The sequence below is a fragment of the Delphinus delphis genome, chromosome 16 (assembly GCF_949987515.2).
Source record: "Delphinus delphis chromosome 16, mDelDel1.2, whole genome shotgun sequence".
In the NCBI taxonomy this organism is placed as follows: domain Eukaryota; kingdom Metazoa; phylum Chordata; class Mammalia; order Artiodactyla; family Delphinidae; genus Delphinus; species Delphinus delphis.
Genome location: NC_082698.1, coordinates 20,890,701 through 20,913,954, shown reverse-complemented (window position 1 = coordinate 20,913,954; position 23,254 = coordinate 20,890,701).

Genomic DNA, 23,254 nt, shown 5'->3' with positions numbered 1-23,254 from the left:
ATGTTACTGTTATTAGGGTTATTATTATTAATTTTACCATAGACTTAAAATTGTGTGATAGGCTTAGAAAGAAAAATAATTTCCTCTGACTTGGTTTCATAAAGAGAAAGTAAAGGATTCATGCTGTGCTAGAGGAGCCCTCTCAGGACTCCATCAAAGTTGTGACTTTCCAGCTGGTTCTGTGCAGGGAAGAAAGTAAGTCTGTTCTGGAGAAGGGGCTGAGCTAGTTTTTAAAATATAAAACATTGTTTCCAAGTATGCAACATCCTTGACTCTTTGACAATTAAAGCTTGTCTTACATCAATTTCATTTGATTGAAGTGAGATAATAGACATATGAACCTGTGATATATGATCAAAACTGTTTGCAAATATTGCTCTATTTTACAGTTGCTTTTCTTCGTAACAGTACCTCCTTAATGTACATATTTATTCATATTATTTCAATACTCAGGGCGATGATTGCCAAGTGCAATGCCTCCACAGGAAAAAAACAGTACACTGAGTTAAAGAAGACCCCGAGGTGGTTGGGGTGAGTTTGTTAGGTATACGGATTGCATGTTTTGTAATTGAAGGATTGTAAAATCATGCCAATAAAACAGCAACAGGAAAATAACTGCCATGCCTACGATTGATGAAGAATGAACTGGAGAGATTTTGAGGCCATCTTATTTGTGAATTACTGACAGGGGAAAGAGAGTTGGAGGAAGTGTGTGTTTTCATTAGAATATCTAACAAAAATCTCTAGCTTTTATTTTATTTGTTCATTTCTTTGGGATGGGAATCTCACTTTAATATACAGTAGCCTCATAACAGCTGGGCTTGCAATTTGCGTGCAGTTGTCTGGCCAACTTGTTTAGGAAATGCACTGGTATTCAGAAATGGCAGGAGTAGTCTTTAGGAAGGTCTGGAGAGCAAAATTACTGAGCTGCACCCAGTGGAGATGAATAGTGAGAGTCAGAATCTGTCTATAAACAAACAGGCAGGTAGAGAGAAAACTAGAATTCATGTGCAGGTTAGGAACCTGTGAGCAACCCTGGCTTCATTCCAGAGCCCTACCTACTTATCTCAAGTCATAGTGATTAAGTCTGTGTTATCTATGATATGACTAACTCGTGCTGCCATTGTTGTAATACAGTTTTAATTGTCTTGTATATTTATCATTTTGTGAGTGTTATTATGTTTTACCTAGATTTATAGAGGCTGTAACTTTCCCAAATTAATAACATCCTTAGAAACAAAAGACGGTGTCTTAAATGACAACTAAAGTCCCCATAAGGTTTTGCAGTTCTGCTGGGGCCGTTAAATGTGTACCTTAATTAAACTCCTCTGAGGTAGGATTTTATAATGCCTTCATTTTAAAGATGAAGATGCAAAGGACAAAGTAATAGCTTATAATGATAACTTCTGACTATAAATCATTTATTCTACTGTAGTTTCTTCTACACTACATTTTAATTACCATTTTTTGATCAAGAGTAGGAAGTACCTCATGTAGAAACTCAAATGCTTGTGAATGAATAAATAAATATGGACATAACCTGTGCTTGATAAATGTGTGCTACTTGCTAGGGTTACAAAAGTTAAATAAAAATAAACGTATCTCTCTTGCCTTCAAGATTGGAGTCTGCTGGGATCGTATAAATAGACATACATAACATAGCATAATGTAACATAGCGTAGCATAACATAACAACATGTTAAGTAAATTCATGAAGTAGAAATGGAGCGTTAAGGGGTGTTGATAAGTGTAACAATTAATTCTTCTCAGGGGTATGGGGTAAGGCTTTACCAAGGAGATCTCAGTTTCAGGGTATTGTAGGATGAGTTGAGTTTGCTGGGCGAATAAATAGGAATAGACATTCCATACAGAAAAACAGTATGTTCACCAAGACATGGAGTTATGAAAAGGTGTGACTATGCACTCTGAGAAGGGTGAGAATAGCAGCTTGCCTGGAGCCTAGAGACCACATGGGGAATTAAAATATAATGAAATGAGGCTGGAGAAGTAAGTTTGGGCAACGTGGTAAATAATGTATGTCCCAAGTAAAGGAGCTGATCCTGTAAAATCCGGTTTTGAAATCTTCTTTGCTACCAGTGGAGCTACATAAACCATATTTAAAGTATTATAAGAAGAACTTTTCCAGTCATTGAGTTCTTCTTAAATCCCTTGGCCTTTTTGTAAGAGCTTTACAATTGTAATCTTATAAAATTAATGCTCCAAAACCACACAGTGAAGTAGTTAACGTGAATCTCATTTTGCATGTGACCAATCTAAGCCCAAGAGAAGTTAAGAAACTTGCTTCTGTTCACAAATTTGGTAGGCAGTGGATTTTCTTTTGGATCAAACCCCTAAACTTCCCATCCAGATTTGAGGGCATGGCGGGGGGCGAGGGTGGTGCGGATTGTGAGGACAGTGACTAGAGTGTGAAATTTTTACATATAAAGGGGCCATCACTCTCAGTGTCTTGCACGTGCTGACTCTACACTAGCATGTTCCTAAGAACGAGTACTTCCCTAAATGTTGCATCAGTCCTACTTCCCATAAGTGTTGGCAGCAAGGAACCCTATATTCTTGACAGTAATAAAGAGATACTGGGAAACTTCTGCATCCAAAAAATTCCAGAGGGATAATTTATTGGAGACTTCTCACCCATGGACCTACCTCCACTCAACTCTTTCACTCTCCGCAAACCTCTCCCAAAATATTTTTGAAAAGCCCTTTCATATCATTGTCTCTTTCCTGCTTAGAGTTTTTCAGTATCTACTCTTTGGACGTAAGAATGAGCCTAAAATCCTTCATGTGGCCATCAAATTCCTTCCTATCATGCCTGTTTTTTCCTCATTTTCTGCCACTTCTACTCCCTTTAACCACATTCTATCAGCATTAGTTTTTATTCAGGTTTTTGTTCAGTTCTATGAGTAATGAGCTCTTTCAGGCCTCAGTCCCTCTGCATTAGTTGTTTCTCTTCCTAGAATATTCTTCCTTTCTTTTTACACTCCACAAAGACTCAATATTGAGGTCTTAGCATCTTCATTAGAGATGCTTTTTCTTCTTTTATATTTATAAAACAAAACTATATAAAAAGATAGTTTGCCCATTTAAAGTGTTCTGTGTTTTTTAGTATCATCACATGCATATATGATCCCTATCTTCCCCTATGCAACTATTAATCTACTTTCTGTCTCTATAGATTAACCTATAATGGACTTTGATATCCATAGAATCGTATAATATGTGCAGTTTTATAGCCAGCTTATTTCACTTACCATATTGTTTCCAAGATTCATCCATGTTATGGCATGTATCAGTAATTCATTTATTTTTATGACTTAATAATAATCCATTTTATTGATATATCACATTTTGTTTGCCCATTTGTTCATTGCTGGACTTTTGAGATGGTTTCACCTTCTGGCTTTTATGAATGATGCTGTTATAGTATTCATGTACAAATTTTTGCACCTATTTTTTATTTCTCTTAGATATATACCTAGAAATGAAATTGGCCATTTATATATCTTCCTTGGAGAAATTTCTGTTAAAATCATTGGCCTGTTTTTTAATCGAGTTATTTGTCCTATTATTATTTAGTATTCAAGAGTTATTTATATATTCTGGATGCAAGTTCCCTTATCAGATATATGATTTGCAAACATTTCTCCCATTATATGAGTTGTATAGTCATTTTCTTTATGGTATCCTTTGAAGTACACATTTTTTTAAATTTCAGTGAAGTTCAATTTATCTATTTTGTTTGTGCTTTTGATATCCTATTTAAGAATTATTTGCCAAATCAAAGTCAGAAGGCTGTGGAGGAATTTAATAAAATACATACCTAGCATTATACAGGAAGAAGGTTATGTTAAAGAATGAGTTTTCAGCACTGATGAAACTGGCTTGTTTTATAAGAATGCTGGTGGGCAAACCTATAATATAACCTATATAATGTGTTGTGGTTGACAAAAATGCTACGATCTGAGGCTCACAGACATCTGAACTTGTATTTCCTTTAGGAGCAGTAGTCCAATATTTGTTAATTCATTGTTCGTGGTGACTATGTAGAGCGTAACTACCGTGAATAATGAGAATTAACTTATGTTATCCACAGCATTCTGACTTCATTTTTTCTGTTGAGAAGTCAGCTGTTAATCTTATTGGGATTCCTTCTTAAATGAGGAGCCCTTTTTCACTTGCTGCTTTCAAGTTTTCCTCCTTATGTTTTGACTTTCAACATTTTCGCTATAATGTTTTTGTTTGGGGATCTCTTTGTGTTAATCTTCCTTGGAGTATTTTTTTAGATTCCTGGAGATGCAGGAAATTATTTATCAATAAATTTGGGGAGTTTACTGCCATTGTTACTTCTCTTCATTTTTATATATTTTTATTCTCTCTTGGCTCTCTCTCCTGCGTCTCTGAGACTCCCATTATGCCTATATTGGTGCTTTAGCTGGTGTCACACGTTTCTCTGAGGCTTTCTTCAATTGTCTTCATTCTTTTATCTCTCTGTTCTCTGGCTTAAATAGTCTCTATCATTCGCCTTCAATTTCACTAATTCTTCTGACAATTCAAATCTACTGATCTGAGACCCTCTAGTGATTTTTAAAATTCAGTTATTTCACTTTTCACCTCCGGAATTTCATTTTTAAATCATTTCTTTATCTTTATTGATGTTCTCTATTTGATGTGACATTGCCACTATATCTTCCCTTACTTCTTTAATCAGGTTTTCCTTTAGTTCTATGAACATGTTTCTAATGGCAATTTTGAACTCTTTTTCTGTTAAATCTGACATCTGGTTTCTCTCACAGACAGATTGTGTTGCTTTTTTCTTTTCCAATGTAGGTTGTACTTTCCTGTTTCTTCCAACGCCTAATAATTTTTTGTTGTTGTTAAAAACAAAATAATAATTTTAAATAATATATTGTACAGTGTCCCATCCACCCACCAACCAAGGACTGCTATTGTTATTTACTTGTTTACCTTTTAGGGACTGATTGAATTCTTTCAGTGAATACTATTCCCCACTTCATTGAGTTTTTGATGTTTCTTCTCAGGCACAGCTTTGGGTGTACCCACAATCACCTTGGGTTGACAATGGTATCTGCTGTAGGACTATCTTTCTCTTTCTAACAACATCCAATTTTTAAACTGTACTAATTTCTTGTTGATTGCTGTACTGTTTCAACAATGACCTGGGACATTAATTTCTCTATAAACTAATCAAATGATGATTTCTTTGAAGAAATAGTTTCTGAGGTCCATGTTATATATTTATTCTAACCCCAGGAGAGCTCTTCCCAACTGTCTTATTCCCCAATTCTCTCCTGCATACTAGCTGTCCTACCTGCTAGGCTGTATGTTCATCAAATCCATTAATCTCCTTCCAATTACCTTTCACTGAAATTTCCCTGTTCTTGATAGCACCCTTAAGTGTGAATTTCTCCACACTCCTTTGCAAATGAAATCAATTCTTTTGGGAAGAGATTAGGAGCTATTTCTTTTGCCACCTGCTTTTTCTTTCCAGACACCATTCCTCTAGTAACTAAGAATTCAGTGGAGGGTGTGACAACAGCCTGAATTTCTTTCAGCTTGCCTCTCTAGCATAAAGTCCCTGCCTCACAAGCCAGGGACAAAGGTTATAGGGGCACCAGATTTCTAGAGTTGTTAAGCCCAGGGTAGAACCTTTCTCTGTTCTATTAGTGGGGCTGGAACAAAGAAGGGAGCTCTCACCTTTTAAATTAATTAACTCAGCACTTCATCTCAGCAATGGGTATTTGGGGACAGGATGATAAGTTCTCAAGTCTTGCTCCTCCTGGGAAGAATCCTCTCTGACTTGGTACTGGAGGGAGAGGATGCTGTAGGTTCTTGGCTCCAGTAATCTGGAGTGGTCTCTACCTTGCTGAGCTAAAGGTGGTGTGAGAACTCTTTGGTGGGGTATTTGAACTCTTTGTTCAAATACCACAGATTCTTGTCTTTCTTATTAATTTGCATAGATTTTCTTGGATAAATTCTTCTTCATTTGCTCTTTGCCCTTACTACCATTTTCAGAGAATTTCAGTTTTTTAAAAAATAATTTTCATTAGTTTTATTGAGGTGTGAATCAACAAAGCTCTTCATGCTGAGGTGCTAATAGTCAATCAAACCTCTTCTGACCCCCCGTTCTAAAGTGGAGCCCTTTGTAAAGCTATCTCATTTATCCCTATTAAATTTCCTTTGTATATATTATCATCATGGTGGCATAATTATAAATGCCAATTAAAATTATAAATTTATAATTTTTATACTTATTTCATGATAGCCTCCTTAATTAACGCTGAATTCTTGAGGTCAGAGACTGTGTGTTTTGTTCCACAGCTGTACTAACATTGACTAAACTAGTTGCTGGCTCCTCAAGTATGTGTGGAGTAAATGGCTGAACATAGTAATTAGAGTGACTAGACTGTGTTGGCCAAAGAAACATATGTGTATATGGCTGAAGTGGGGGATAGGGATTTTAAGTGTGATGGAGAATATTGAATATCCCATTTGTGGTGAACTTCTTTAAGTCTGAACACTGGCAGGCATTTTGCAACATTACTATACAGGCTTTACTGTTGAAAAGTTCTTATTCACAGGAGACCATAGTGAAACACCAGTTTTCAGAAAGTTCTGGTTGGGATAAAGAGCTCATTCATGTTGCCTTAGCCAGCGGGAGTCTTCCCAGGGCAAGGGGTCTCTCAAGCATTGAAATTCCTATTTCCTTGGCTTACGCAGTCCCCATGCCATTTTGGAGATTTAGAGATCAGCATTATTTAGTTTGGACAGGGGACCAGAGCCGAGGGAAAGAAATCAGCAATCTATGTAAGCACTGGAACTGGAAGGCAAGAATGATGTCTTAATCCAGGACACAGTGTTAAATCAGAGTACTTGAATTAGGGTAAAAATAAGATTATGGATAAGAATGTCAACAATTTCTGAATACAGAGAGTTTGGGAGCACAAAATAAGAAGTCTATCTGAAGAACAAAAAGACAGACTAAGGACGGTTTGTTCTCTCTGCCCGTCTTCTCTTGCCGTCAGACTTGGACTCATACTGGAACTACATCATTGGCTCTCCTGGTTTTTAGGCCTTCAGGTTCAGACTGAAGCCATTCCATCAGTTGCTCTGGGTCTTCAATTTCCTGAATGCAGACTATGGGATTTTCATCTTTCATAACTGTGTGTGTGTGTGTGTGTGTGTGTAAAATTGACACTTGAATAACATGAATTTGAACTGTACAGGTCCACTTATAAGTGTATTTATTTCAATAAATATGCATTACAGTACTACACAATTCCTGATTGCTTGAACCTGCGGAAGTGGATCTGTGGATGTGGAAATGTGGATAAGGAAGGCTGACTGATTTTTAGCAATCTTAGTGCTGAGACTAGAGGAGATATGTGTTACTTTCAGGGCAGAATAGAAGTATTCCGGTTTCTTATTCAGATGTTTATCTGGGAATTTGAAGCCCTGAGCTCCACTTTTGTTTTCTCCCATAAGTACATGAGCGCTCTTAGAAGCACCCACACAAACCCACAGTTATTACACTCTTTATTTCTATTGAGTTGTTATTTAGCTCTGTGGTAACAGCTGGTTGATCACCCAAAACCTTGCCTTCTGAAAGCATTTACAACAAGTGGCTAAAGGTCTCAATTTTAATAACTCTTGCCAAGGCCTAACAGATACTAGGAATGTCCTGTTTACTCCCCATCAGTGATGTCGTTAGTCCGGCTAAATCTTTTCAGATGAATAAACCAATTCCATATTTCTATCCTTAAGTTTCTCTTGCCATGGAACCACTTCTGATACCAAAACCTACATCTTTGAATCTTTAGTCATGGAGTATTAAAAGATTAAAGAACTGATTTTAGATATTAGCTCTGTGGCAAGAGCTGGAGAGATAAAAGTCAGAAACTGAGTCAGAGAATTAGAGAAAGTATCATTAATTGTTCCTCTGAGGCACTGGCACAGTTGAACACGTCAGAGCTTCCGGTGAAATCTGAAAAGGCAAGCAAAATCCACCTGCTAAAATAGATCTGGAAGGGTGAGCTCACAGGGACTGTGACAGGAAGGTGTGCTGTTATGTAATTACCATCTCTGTGGTTCTGCAGTTGTTCATCTAGTAGGGGGCTGATAGAAGCTAGGTCTTCAGTCTGGAAAATAATCAAGATACAAAGCAGGGGCTATCAGAGACAAACTGGACATGCTAATCTGTAGCTGTTATGTAAGCATATCTGCCCAAGACAGCCTGCTGATATTAATGGCATTTGCTGTATTTCTTCCAATTCTCATGTAACTTTCTCTTTTTGTCAGCCCTAACTTGGTCTCATACAGAGGTGGGCATTCTGTGATACACAGCTCAAGCTTAGCTAAGTTCGCCCCTTAACCAAGTTAGCCTGGAGACATCCAGCACGTACATAACAATGTTTAGTTAAATAACTAGTCACTGTGTACCTTAGTATGGTCCTGTAGGCACTGCTCAGTTCAAGGTAAAGCTTTCTGTGAACTACATCTGACCTCTCATATACCAGACAGTATTTCTCTTTCCAGATTCTGAACTGTACCTCAGAACCTATTGATCGATCCACATTCTGGAGCTTTCTGACCTCCTACTGAAAACTAGATTACGTTCTTTATGTTTTGTATCTGCTGAGTGTAGCTGCTGTTTCCTGAATTCTGATGTCTTGATCTTTGTTTGTCAGTTTATTTGTTTTGTTTAATCTATGTGGTTGGATAGCTTCTAGGTCAGTAGCTTCTTGAGGAAAGGTGTGTGAGGGCAGGAGAAGGAGGAGGAAGAGGAGATGGAAATGGAGAAGGAGAAGAGAGATTTCACGTCTGAAATGTCTCTTTATTCTGTGGTCACACGGGACCAGGAGACTTGCTGAATATACAATATTACATCGAGAGTAATTTTTATCATAATGCTATTGAACACATGTATCTTATGTTTTCTCTCGCTAATAAACCTATTGAGATTCCTGATGCCATTCTATTTTCCATCCTATTTTAGCTCTCTGGAAATCCTTATGGTCTTTTTAATTTTTGAATTCTGAAATTTGGCAAAGTTATGACTTTGGATCCCTTTTTATTCCTGTATGGAATACTCAGCCTACTACTTATTCAATCTGTAAACTAATCAATTATCTATTTATTTATTTTTCTCTCAAGCTAGTATTTAAAATAGGAAATCCAGATTAAACTATTTTTAAAAAATTCTTATTATTTGTTAAGATGAAACAGACTCAGTATTCATTCAAACCTACTTTCCATTGTTTGATGCTGTGGAGACCAAGATCTGCATGATTTTGATGGTTACCAAACCTACTAAATTGTAACAAACATGGTCTCTATCCTAGGCCATGTTTGTTACAATTTGCACAAGTTCTTTTTTTTTTTTTCATTACACTCATCCAAATTGTACTAGTATAAGAAGGTTCAGTGCATGTCCCATGTCTTCTAGGGAGACTTCTGAGTATTCTATTTATTAATTTTCTCTTTCTCTCTGAACTCTTGAACCCCCACTTTACCAATTTTATATGTATGGTAAATAGCAGGCAGAAGAAACTATAATGTTCTAGGTAATGATTTTTGAATCCAGCATAGTTTGATCATTCTGAGTACACTTATGTCAATATTTCAGAAAGCTTTATGATAGGTTACGGTATATTTTTTCTTGTTATTTTATTAAAGACTATGCTTTTAGAGCAGTTGTAGGTTTACAGTAAGATTGAGAGGAAAGTACAGAAATTTACCATATACACCCCGGCCCAACACATGCATACCCTCCTCCATTATCAACATTAATCACTAGAATTGTACATTTTTTTAACTGAGGAGGAACTTACATTGACACATCATAATCACGGAAATCCTTAGTTTGCTTAGGCCTCACTCTTGATTTTGTTCATTCTATAGGTTTGGACAAATGGCATATAGCTATTATTTTAATATCTTACAGAGTATTTTCACTGCCCTTAAAATCCTCTATTACTGCCTGTTCAGGCCCCGAGCCCCAGCCGCTGATCCTTGGCAGCCACTGATCTCTTTATTGCCTCCATAGTTTTGCCTTTTACAGAATGTCATATGCTTGGAATCATATAGTATGACGCCTTCTTAGACTGGCTTATTTCACTTGGTAATATGCACTTAAATTTCCCTCATATATTTTAATGGCTTGATAGCTCATTACTTTTTAGCAATGAATAGTATTCCATTGCCTGGGTGTAACAGTTTATTTATGCATTTATGCTGAAGGACATCTTGGCTGCATCCATGCTTTGACGATTATCAATAAAGCTGCCGTAAACATCCTTGTGCAGGTTTTTGTGTGGTCATAAGTTAGGAGTATGATTCGTTTTTTGTTTTTTTTGTTTTTTTGCTGTACGCGGGCCTCTCACTGTTGGGGCCTCTCCCGTTGCGGGGCACAGGCTCCGGACGCGCAGGCTCAGCGGCCATGGCTCACGGGCCCAGCCGCTCCGCGGCATGTGGGATCTTCCCGGACCGGGACACGAACCCGTGTCCCCTGCATCGGCAGGCGGACTCTCAACCACTGCGCCACCAGGGAAGCCCTGATTCGTTTTATATGTAATCACCAACCTGTCTTCCAAAGTGGCTATATTTGAGAGTTCCTATTGTTCCCCATCCTTGCCAGAATTTGATGTTACTAATTTTGTCCATTCTAACAGTATCTTATTGTTTTAATTTGCATTTCCCTGATGACATATGAGGTGGAACATCTTTTTATATGCTTATTTGCCATCTGTATCTTTTTGGTGAGGTACCTGTTAAAGTCTTTGGGCCACTGCTTAATGGGGTTGATTGTGTTTTTATTTTTGAATCTGCCTTTTGCAAATATTTTCTCCCAGTCTGTGTCTTGTCTTCTCATTCTCTGGATAATTGTCTTTTGAAGAACAGAAGTTTTTAATTTCAGTGTAATCCAGCTTATCAATTATTTCTGTCACATATCTTGTTATTAGTATTGTATTTAAAAATACATCAGCACACCCAAGGTCATTCTAGTTATTTTCTGTTATCTTCTATGAGTTTTAAATATTTGCATTTTACATTTTAGGCCTATGATCCATTTTGAGTTATTGTTTTTGTGAACAGTGTAAGTTTTGTGTCTAGAAGATTATTATATGTAATAAATATATGTATATGTAATAAATATGTAATATATAATATGTAATGTAATAAAATATGTAATAAAATATATATTATATATGTATAAAAATAAAATATGTAATATGTAATGTAATAAAAATATGTAATAAAATATATATTATATAATAGGTATATATATATAATAGGTGTATATATATATATATATATATATATATATATACACCTGTTTTATATAATATATATAGGTATATATTTTTTAAATCTCGGCGCTCTCAGGGGTGTGCACTTTGCCTCCTCATTGTGCCCTTGAGCGGGTCCCGGTCTGCTGGGGAGCCCTCACTGGGTCCGCAGGGCCACATGGTATGGGCGGTCTGCCCTTGCTCTCCTCACACCCTGCTCCAAGGCACTGCCCACCACCCACACTCCCGGCTCCAAGGCTGTCCCGCAGAGCCCCGGTGCCTCATGCACACCCTATTATATATATTTTTTGCATGTGGATTTCCAGCACCATTTTTTGAAAAGTCTATCTTTTCTCCACTGTATTGCCTTTGCTATTTTGTCAAAGATTCATTGACTGTATTTAGGCAGGTCTATTTCTAGGTTCTCTATTCTGTTCTTTTGATCTTTTTTTTTTTTTTTTTTCCCAGTTCTTTCACCAATACCACACTCTCTTGGTTACTGTAGCTTTATAATCAGTCTTAAAGTTGGGTAGCATCAGTCCTCCAACTTTGTTCTTTAATATTGTTTTGGCTGTTCTGAGTCTTTTTTTTTTTTTTTAACATCTTTATTGGAGTATAATTGCTTTACAATGGTGTGTTAGTTTCTGTTTTATAACAAAGTGAATCAGCTATACATATACATATATCTCCATATCTCCTCCCTCTTGCGTCTCCCTTCCACCCTCCTTTTCCTATCCATCTAGGTGATCACAAAGCACTGAGCTGATCTCCCTGTGCAATGTGGCTGCTTCCCACTAGCTATCTATTTTACATTTGGTAGTGTATATATGTCCATGCCACTCTCTCACTTCGTCCCAGCTTACCCTTCTCCCTCCCTGTGTCCTCAAGTCCATTCTCTAGTCTGCATCTTTATTCCTGTCCTGCCCCTAGGTTCTTCAGAACCATTTTTTTTGTTGTTTTTTTAGATTCCATATATATGTGTTAGCATATGGTATTAGTTATTCTCTTTCTGACTTACTTCACTCTGTATGACAGACTCTGTCCACCTCACTACAAATAACTCAATTTCGTTTCTTTTTATGGCTGAGTAATATTCAGCCATAAATATGTGCCACATCTTCTTTATCCATTCATATGTCGATAGAACTACCATATGACCCAGCAGTCCCACTACTGGACATATACCCTGAGAAAACCATAATTCAAAAACAGTCATGTACTGCAATGTTCACTGCAGCTCTATTTACAATAGCCAGGACGTGGAAGCAACCTAAGGGTCTATTCTGAGTCTTTTGACTATAGATATAAACTTTAAGGAATCAGTTCGTCAATATTCATAAAATAACATGCTGGGATTTTGACTGGGATTGCATTGAATATATAGATCAGGTTGGGAAGAACTGACATCTTGATGATATTGAGTCTTTCTATGTAAGAGCAGGAAATATCTCTCTGTTTATTCTTTCTTGATTTTATTCATCAGAATTTTGTAGTTTTCCTTATATGGATCTTGTATATAAGGAAAACTACAAATTCTGATTTATAGCTAAGTATTTCTTTGTGGGAGGGTTTAATATAAATGGTGTTTTTAATTTTTAATTCCAATTGTTTACTTTTGGTATATTAAAAAAGTGATCAACTTTTATATATTAACCTTGTGTGTGCAACCTTGTTATCATTGCTTATTAGTCCTAGGATTATACTTTTTGTTTTTGTTTTGACTTATATAGTTTCTTGCTTTTTCAGCTCTGCCTTACTTATTAATGATGACAGAGGAACTATAAACACTTGAATATATAATGTCATATTATCTTATGTGTTACTCTTATCTTTCAAGTTGTGTCATTTATTTACTATTCTATATTGCCTTAGTACATGGCTTTGAGAACATGGAAGGAATTTCAGAAATTCATGATTTCCTCTCACTCTTTTATTACTTTCATCTTGTTCCATAAATAAAAATTTATAGTATCATACAAGTTACTTATGAAAACAGTATTGATCATAATAACTTAGGTGTGTTTTATAGCCCAGAATGTGGTTTATTTTGGTGAATGATCCATGCGAGCTTGGAAAGAATGTATAATCTGCTTTTGTTGGATTAAGTAGTCTATCAATGACAATTATATCCATTTAATCTATAGTGCTGTTGAGTTCTACCTAATTCATACATATTTTATAGGGAGCTGTTCAACCTCCAAACATAATAGTGGATTTATCTTTTTCTTTTAATAGTTGTATCAGTTTTTACCTCATGTATTCTGACACTTTATTTTTAGGTGCATACATATTGAGAATTGGTGTGTCTTCTTGGTATTGACCCCTTTATTATGTAATGGTTTACTTTATTCCTGGTAACTTTGCTTGTTCTGCAGTCTGCTCTGTTGGGAATTGCTGTAGCTATACCTGCTTTCTTTTGATTAGTGTTAACATGGAATATCTTTCCGTTTCCTTTTCCTTTTAATCTATATGTGCCTTTATATTTAAAGTGATTTCTTCTAAACAACATGTAACTGGGTCTTTTGTTTTCATCCACTCTGACATTCTCCGTTGTTTAATTGGTGTCTTTATACCATAACCATTTAAAGGGATTATTAATATAATTGAATTAATATCTACCATATATTTTTTAAACGATTTTCTAGTTGTTGCCCTTGTTCTTTTTTTCTATTTTTGCCTTCCATTCCTTTTCTGCCTTTTGTGGTTTTGCTTGGGTATTATATATGATTCTATTTTCTCTCCTTTCTTAACATATCAATTACACTTCTGTAAAAAAAAAAAAGTGACTGACTTAGAGTTTGAATTTTACATTTACAACTAATCTAAGTCCACTTTCTAATAACACTATACCACTTCATGGGTAGTGAAAGTTTCTTATAATAACAACATACATCTAATTACTCCCTCCCATCTCTTGTATCATTACTGTCCTTCATTTAACTTATTCATAAATGTGTATATATATACACACACACACACACACATATATGTATACCTGAGTATACACACATATATACACACGAGTGTATGTAATTGAATATATTGTTGAAATTATTATTTTAAACTGTTATCTGTAGATCAATTAAGAATAAGAAAAATAAAAGTTTTCATTTTATCTTCACTTATTCCTCCTCCAGTACACCTCCTTTCTTTAGATCCAAATTTCTGAACTATATAATTTTCCATATTTTTGAAAAACTTCTTTTAACATTTCTTACAAGGCAGATCTACTAGAAATAATTTTCCTATATTTTTGCTTCTGTGAGAAATTATTTAATTCTCCTTCAGTTTTTAAGGAAAATTTTGCAGACTTTAGAGTTCTAGGTTGGTGGGGTTTTTGTTTTGTTTTTTTGTGTGTGTGTTTCTCTCTACACTTTAAATTTTCAGTCCACTCACTTCTTGCTTTCATGCTTTCTGAGGAGAAGGTGGATGTAATTCTTATCTTTGCTCATCTGTACGTATCATGTTTTTCTCCTCTAGTGTATTTCAAGATTTTTCTTTATCCTTGAGTTTCTGAATTTTGAATATACCTAAATTTTTTTTTGATATTCATTCTTTTTGATGCTCTTTGAGCTTCCAGGATATGTAATTTGGTGTCTGCCATTAATTGGGGGGAAATTCTCAGTCATTATTCCTCCAACTATTTCTTCTGTTCCTTTCTCTCTTTCTAGTATTCCCATAATGTGTATTTTATACCTTTTGTAGTTTGCCTACAGCTCTTGGATATCCTGTTCTTTTTTTTTTTCCCCTCCAGTATTTTTTTCTTTCTGCTTTTCACTTTTGGAAATGTGTATTGTCATGTCCTCAAACTCAGATGTTTTTTTCTCAGCAATGTCTAGTCTACTAACGAGCCCATCAAGAACCCTCTTCATTTTTGTTACAATGTTTTTGATCTCTAGCGTTCTTTTTGATTATTTCTTAGAATTTCCATCTTCCCATTTATATTATCCACCTGTTCTTACATGTTGTCTACTTTTTCCAATAAAACACTTAGCATACTAATCATAGTTTTGATAAATTACTGGTCTGATAATTCCAATATGTCTGTCATGTCTGCCTCTGTTTCTGATGTTTGTTCAGTCTCTTCAAAATTTTTCTTTTTCCTTTTAGTATGCTTTGTAATATTTTATTCAAAGGCAGACATAATGTATTGGGTTAAAGGAACTGTAGTAAACAGGTCTTTAGTAGTGTAGTGGGGTGGGGAGGGGAAGCATGCTACCGTCCTGTGGTTAAGTCTGAGTCTTTTGGTGAGCTTATGCCCTGGACTGTGAACATCGCCAGTGCTCTTCTCAGCATTCCACCTCTCCCTTAAGTAGGAAGGATAGCTGGGGAGACTGGAGTTGTGTATTTCCCTTCCCCTATGTGGAAGGCTCAAGAGATTGGGGTTGGCTAGTTCTCTTCCCTCATGTGGAAAGCTGGAGCTGACTAGAGTTGGATATCTGCACCCCCACCCGCCGTGCTTAGTCTGATAAAACCCCATCAGGCTAGGGTCCAGTAAAATAGTTTCTCCTGAGAGTAAGTCTTGCTAAGAAGAACAGAATGCTCTGAGGTATTTCAAAGTGGTTCCTTTCTTTCCTCCTCCCCCTGCAGGAAGTGAGAGGAGATTTTTATCTGATATTCACTGTGAGGACCTGTTAGAGCTCCTATAGATAAAACTCATAAAAGTGTAAAGGCCCCTCTATTACTAGATTCTCTTGGAATTTTTAACTCTCACATTTATCCCTGTTGAGTCTCCAACAATTTGTTAGCCGCAGTTCAGGTTTCTTACCACGCCTCTGGTTCCTGCAGAAGTTTTTGTTCCTCAATTTCTGTGCCAGTGAGTTGTGATACTCTGTATTTGCCTGTGTCACTCCAATTTGGAGTCAGCAATGTTCTCTGAGACATCACTTCTTTGCCAGATCTAAGAAAACTTGTTGATTTTTCAGTTTGTTGAGTTTTTTCCTTGTTTTTAGGTTGGAGTGGCAACTTCCAAGTTCCTTAGATTCTATACCAGAAACCAGAAGTCCATATACCTTAGTGCTTTCATTTTTATAAAATACTGAAGATTTTTTCAAAGTTTTTCCAATTAGGATGATCTTCAGCAATTTCATTTCCAGCTTTTAAAAAGGTGATTCTAACTTTTTAATTGAAAAAATGTAACCATTTTTAATGACTTGGAAATATCCTTTGTAGAGAAGGCAAATAGGTTTTTTTAATGCTAATAAAAGTCTTATTAGAAAATTAAACTCTCACTTGCTCATGATGAATGGAATAAATTTTGATCCAATGAAAAGAAGCTTAAATCAATTTTGCTCTTCTCATTGAGCTGAAACATTGTTATTTTTCCTCCAGCATAGTGTGGATGCCATAAGCCATGCCTAAATGTGCAAAAGACATTTACTTCCGTAAGGTTTTTTTTGAACCAGATGAGACTTTATAAGTGACTGTGTTATACCTGATAAATACATTTTAATTGTATTTTTAAACATAGCTTTAATATTCTTACTAACTGACAAAAGTGGCTTAATTTCTAAAGTAATAAAATACTTTAAAAATCTCTTTAGATGCTCTTAGAGTCTTTAAATATTCTACTTCTATTATGCTTAAACTTACTTAATTACACTGTAAATTTATGAAGTTTTAGAGTAGTTGAGCATAGCATATGATTATAAATTTTCCAGACCTAATTTCTAGGCTCATTATCAAAAGATTTCCTGAACTAACATTATTGTTTTCCAGAGAAAAGATCTTCAAGAGACCAAACAGGGAAAAGCCAGTATGTGGGAACATCTGAAAGTTAAGGGACATAAAGATAAATTTAATCATATGTAACTACACTGGGGGTGTATGGAGTGGAGCAACAGATGAGAAATTCTAATTTATATACAGTACATCACAGGAAAATAAATCTGCTGTGGTTTCATATAAGCTTGTTAATTTTCGTATTCAAGGTAAATTGTCACTTCCAATGACTTTATTTGAAGGACTGGGTAGTGTAATATTGAAGAGAGAAGGTAATTATTTTCTGGGTACAAGATATATAAATGAAGCATCAGATTTATTGCTATATCTTCTCCTAAGGAAAAGCAAACTGATTAATTCCCTCAAAGTCTGTACTGAGCAAGGATGTGACCAGTTTCATCTGGGGAAACAAATCTCTCATCTGAGCATCTCTCAGATAAGAACACAACCATTTTCTGTAAAATCAAAACAATATTCCAAATCTAAATATTCCTTTAGAAAAGACAGCCGGGTCATTATCTATAAGGAAGATGATGATGAATGATGAGAGTTAACATGGATACTGGGTTAGGCTTAGAAAGAGTAAAGTGAGTAAAAATCAGGTGAATAATAATATCAGATGCTTAAGTAGCACTTACTGTGTGTCAGTGGCTAGTCTCTGTATTTTATACATACTAACTTATTTAGTCCTCATAATAGTCCAGTGATATAGATTCTCTTAACATATTTCAAAAAGCAAACAAAAAAAAAAAAAGGAGGAAATTGGGGCACTGAGAATTTAAGTGACCTGCTCACACAGTGCTCAGCCATGGGCAAGGAAGCAAAATGTGAAACCAGGCAGCCTGGTTCCAGAATGTGAACTATTAACTATCATAGGATACTTCACCCTGTGTTATGGGGTAGGTTTCAAGTAATTTGAAAAAATTATAATTTGCTTTTAAAGTTTTGAATTCTACCTTGTTCATAAACAAGTCACTGGTGCTGGATTAGCTCTGTGATTTTTTGTTTCAGCAGAGTAGTTACCTGTGCATAATATTTATAGCCAGTCACATAGATGTCCAGAAGAATAAATATCCTGTTTCAGTATATTAAAAAAATGCCCCGGAGAGTGAGAAGAGCATTGTTTTCCACAAAATATTATTGTGTAATTTTCTGGCTTTCTCTAATCTTGGCATCTTGAGATATTGTTTATGTGGAGATAGAATTGCTGGGTTAGAGTAGTTCTTAGTTACAAATACGATCCATGTAAGACCTCAGGAAAGCTAGGAAGACCCTTTCTAGCTGTAGCCGAAGAAGTCTTAGATGCTCTTCTTGGAATAGACCTTAATAATAATTTTAATAATAATTTATTCTTAAACTTCATTTTGGCAACTGGTCTTTTTTTAAAATAATCAGTCTTGGAATATGCATACCAAAGAAGTAGCTGCTTTGTTTATTCTTTTGTTTATTGGTTTCTTTGTTTTTACTTTTTAAAATTTTTAAATCTTAGATTAGTAATATTGATACTTACCTTGTTTTACCTCATATAGTTGTTGTAAGGATCAAAAAAGGTGATATGTATGAAAGAATTTTGTAAACTATAAAATATCATATGTACATGGTAATACATGGCAAAGTGACAAATAGATACTAGATATTCTAAAATGGTGAAAGGGAACGTTTCAGGTAGCTTACGAAAATGCAAGTTGTTTTAAAACTCACTTTTAATGTTGCCTCTATACTGACACATTATATTGAGGCTCAGAGGGTGAGACAAAACTGTGTACAGTTATAGATCAGAGATTGCACGTAGAATTCTTTTTGAAAGGTTGGAAATGTTTGCTCAGAGGTTTTGTTGCAGAAGGTTTTGAGATTTTCTTAGTACTTTGCATGAAAGAGTTTTTTGGTAGATTAATGTCTTAGGGTAGAAGATGGGAGTGCTGTACAGTTTCCATTCATATCATAGGTTATATTTACTCCTTTGATTATTTATCCCCTTTCCTCATTATTAAATTCTTAATCTTACATTCTTGGTATTCTGTCCCATATTATTTCATGAGACAGCTAGAATCCATCATTCCCAAAATTGTTGATGAGACTAAATCATCAAGCTTTCTCTTGGCACAGAATCTTTTGAACCTCTCTGTTTTTAAATTATGGACGGTAGCCAGTCTCCCAGTTCATCAGTGGCTTTTTCTTTATAGTACATGCTCTTCTTCGTATCAGAGCCAGTTTAGAAACTCACCAAAATTTTTAAGTTTCACTGGGGCCTGTATCACCTAGAGACTGAAGCATTTATTATTACAGTGTTATAAATGCCTCTTCCCTCTTTCCAATACATTTTGAATACAAAGTAAAGGCACTCTGTATAGGGGAAAGAGAGAGCCTTTTGAGGAGATACTCAGTAGATGAAAGGAGTAAGGTAATAGTCAGGCTTCCTCTGGGAACAATGAGTCAGATGTCCTCAGCTCTGTCTGAGCTCTGACTTTCATAACCAGCCCACGTGCTTTGCTCATGAAAAGTTGTGCCACTGAGAAAAGTGGTAAGGGATGAAGGGAGCCCCCCCATAGATCTCCCATGGATTTGGTAGCAAAACGAGCTCCTCGCTCCCAAGAGTCAACATTGCAATGCTGGATGTGTAACAGTTGAAATCAGCAATGTGTGCTTCTCATTTGTTCCAAAACCTAACAGCATCCCTAATCATGGTTATACAGCAATAGTGGCAACAGAAGCCCTGTCTCGTTATCTTCCCACTCTAATTGTGATGGATCATGAAGATACTAGACTTAAGTCTGCCTTTGGAATCAGCAGAAAACAGTGCTTTCCTTTCCGGAACAGGAACGATGAGTGATTGGAGTAGATATAAAAATCACTTTCTGCTTTATGATGTGCGAATTAATGAAGGTATTAAACTATTCTAATGATAGATAAGAAAATTATGTCTGCTCTTGCTGAATGAACTAAAACTGTTTCATCATAAATTAAAGTGGTCTAAAATGTCGCAAGCTCATCAATAGTGCATGGGCAACAAAGAGGTACAATTTTATAGCCCATTATGAGGCACCTTAATTTCTTAACATCCATCATTTTTTTCTGCTTCACGTCTGTTGGTTTTATTCTCTAAAACTTACGGAAAACACCAATTTTTGCAGAAGGTAAGAATAAACATGAGGCAGGCTTTTATCATTTTTAAGAAGAATGCTGGGATTTCCCTATTTTGTTAGTATGTTGCACTGTTAATTTTTATTTCATTGGCTCTCCTCTAGAGAGCAGCTGTACCCTAAGCTTGAATGGCATGATTACTGCTCAAAGATTAAATCTGTATTTGTAATAAATGGTTAGATATGTTTCTAAACTGTCATAGCAGAAGGGCTATTCCCTAATATTGGTAAAACCCTATGGAATTTGTTGATTCACCAGCACAGGCTATTATAGAGTATAATGTCATAAACTGTGGGCAGGGGAATATCTTGATTGAACTCCTATTGTCTATGACTTTGTCATCTCCACAGCTATGGTGACCACTCTTGTGACAAGCTTTCTGATGGTGCAGCCTGGTATACCTTGCTTCAGGCCTTGCACCATATATTTCTCACTTCTTGCCTTGGAGCTTCTCCAGTGCCAGGATGTAAGGTGCCTGTAGGAACTCATGCATATCCAGTCTGTAAATACTGTCTGGGATTATAGGAGAATAATAACACTGCAGCTACTCTTGACAAATTCAGAATGAGGCCCATTAAAAAATTTCTTCCCCCTTTTATCCCTGAGACTGTATCCCTCTCAGCCCTTTTTCAGGAAGGCAAGTAAAAGGCATGTCTGCTAATCCTTTGCATTCTCTTATCCTTTGATGAAAGATGGAGTTATTCTTCACAGCATGACCTCAGAAACTCATGTAAAACAATGTTCTAGGCAGGTATTAGCAATTGATTGGAGTTAGTATCATTGTCCTAGCTCTTTTTCCATTGCACCAAGGAAAATTCGTTTCATGGATTCTCTTTCATTCATTAATTACTGATTCCTGTTATACCTGAAAAACTAAGACTACCCACATGGAATAGACAGTACATTCACTGCTGCAAGGTGGAAGCAGGAGAGTTTCCAAGGCTTTCCCATTTATGTACTGACTCCTCTTATATTCAATACTAATCTCATGAAATTGATAGAGAAGAAATTTGTGTCTCATTATAATTATAATCACTCATGATGAGGAGAAGTTGAAAATAGGTGAAAACACAAATGTTGATTGTGAAAATTACATAAATCTACCATATAAAAGATACTCAAGGACAATCATGGCTAAAATAAGGCCTGGCTCTGTGTTTTTGCTCCCTTGAGGGACCAGACCTAGTAAATTCAGAATTGCTTCGAACCATTGACTGCTGTATTTCTCCTGTTTTCACAGTTTTGAAAAAGAGATTCAATAGTAATTATCCTGTGTTTACCCTATGATTGTATGTTGGGTGTATGGCCAGTAGCTAGTGTCCTATTCCATTTTTTGGATTAGCAACACTGGAAATATTCCTAGCAGCACTGATGACCAATGGTCCATAGTAATGGTAAACTTGGTAACATAGCCTTACGTTAGCTTTCCCTAATACCCTATTATGACCTTGTTCCCATACCCATTCATTGAGATATTTTCCTAAGCAAGTCACATGCTTAAGAATTTGTATATATAATGACTATACTAAGGAATGTCAGTGATAGAAATGTAACCCAAACTAATTTTAAGCAAAAATAATTATTTATTTGCTCCCATATATTAATAATGTAGGGGAACTGAATAGGGGCTCAGCAGCTTTATTAGTAATTGGCCTCTCTTCATCTTTTGGACCTGCACATGCGTGTGTGTGTGTGCACTGATGTGTACGTGTGTGTGCTGACTTCATTCTTAAACAGGCTCCCCCGTCATATTACCCTCTTAGAGCCACAGGTTTGTACCTTGCTAATTTCTGAGTCTATCAGAAAAATATGTTCCCTTCCCAAAGTTTTCAACAGAAGGTATAGAACTAAGTATCATTTTCTCTGGTTGGTCTGATTCTACTTACATATCATGGCCAGTACAATGTGATATGCTTTCTTTTTTAATGTTTATTTTTTATTTATTTATTTTTTCTTATTAGTCATCCATTTTATACACATCAGTGTATACATGTCAATCCCAATCTCCCAATTCATCACAACAGTGGTATTCTGATTAGACATATTTGAACTACATGTAATCCCTTTAGCTAATGCCTACCTACCTTAACAACATAGTTTGTTTACCAAGTAAAATCAGAAAGATAATGTCATAAGAACTGAAGATGAATTTTGGGCAGACACAAATAACAAATGATGCTACACTGTTCAGTCATGTCATTCAGATGTTGTAGCCACTTTGAGTCAGAAAGTATATGAGGTTGTGCTTCCCCAACCCTACCCCAAAAATGTAAAGGTCCTCTGTAAATCTCCTGCTTGTTCTCTTGCCTCATTTACCTGTTTTCCCTGGATAATATACATTCTTTTACAAGCATTTTATTAATTTTGATATTTGGCTTAGTGCTTTGGTGTATTTGAAGGGTTTGTTTATGGTCAGGTGATATCTTCCAAATGCTCATTGTGGGACTTCTCAATTTTCCTACATGGCCATTACTCTCAAAAATGCACTTGCATTATCAATATTATATTTCATGGCTATCTTAATTGTGACATTTAGGTACTGAATGGGGCCTACTGAGGTCATTAGAATCTCCTTGATGTGTTTCATGTACTAGGGAGTCTGCATGATAAACAGAAGGGCAGAATATGGCATTCTGGAAGCTCAGGTCATCAAGGAACTAACAAGATAGATATGGTGGGATGATGGTAGAGACACCATGGTGAGAGGGAAGGAAAAAGTTGTTCAATATCCCAAGCTTGCTCTCTTACTCATTATCTCTATGAAAGAATATCAACTCCTACTCAGGGACTTATATGATCATTTTAGATTGAATTACAAATTAAAAGTAAATAAATAAAGCATTCAGGGTCCATTGGGTGGCTCTACATCGGTGTAATGGTTGTACTTTCATATATCGTAGATTGCCTCAGATAATTCTCCACTAACTCAGATCAAAGGAATTGCAAAATTATGTGCCAAAAATGCTATTAAAAGTTATGTTGAAAAAAAATAAAAATTAAAAAAAAGTTATGTTGACCATTGCTAATGCATATTATGGGGTCCATAGGATTGTATTAAATTCCTGCAT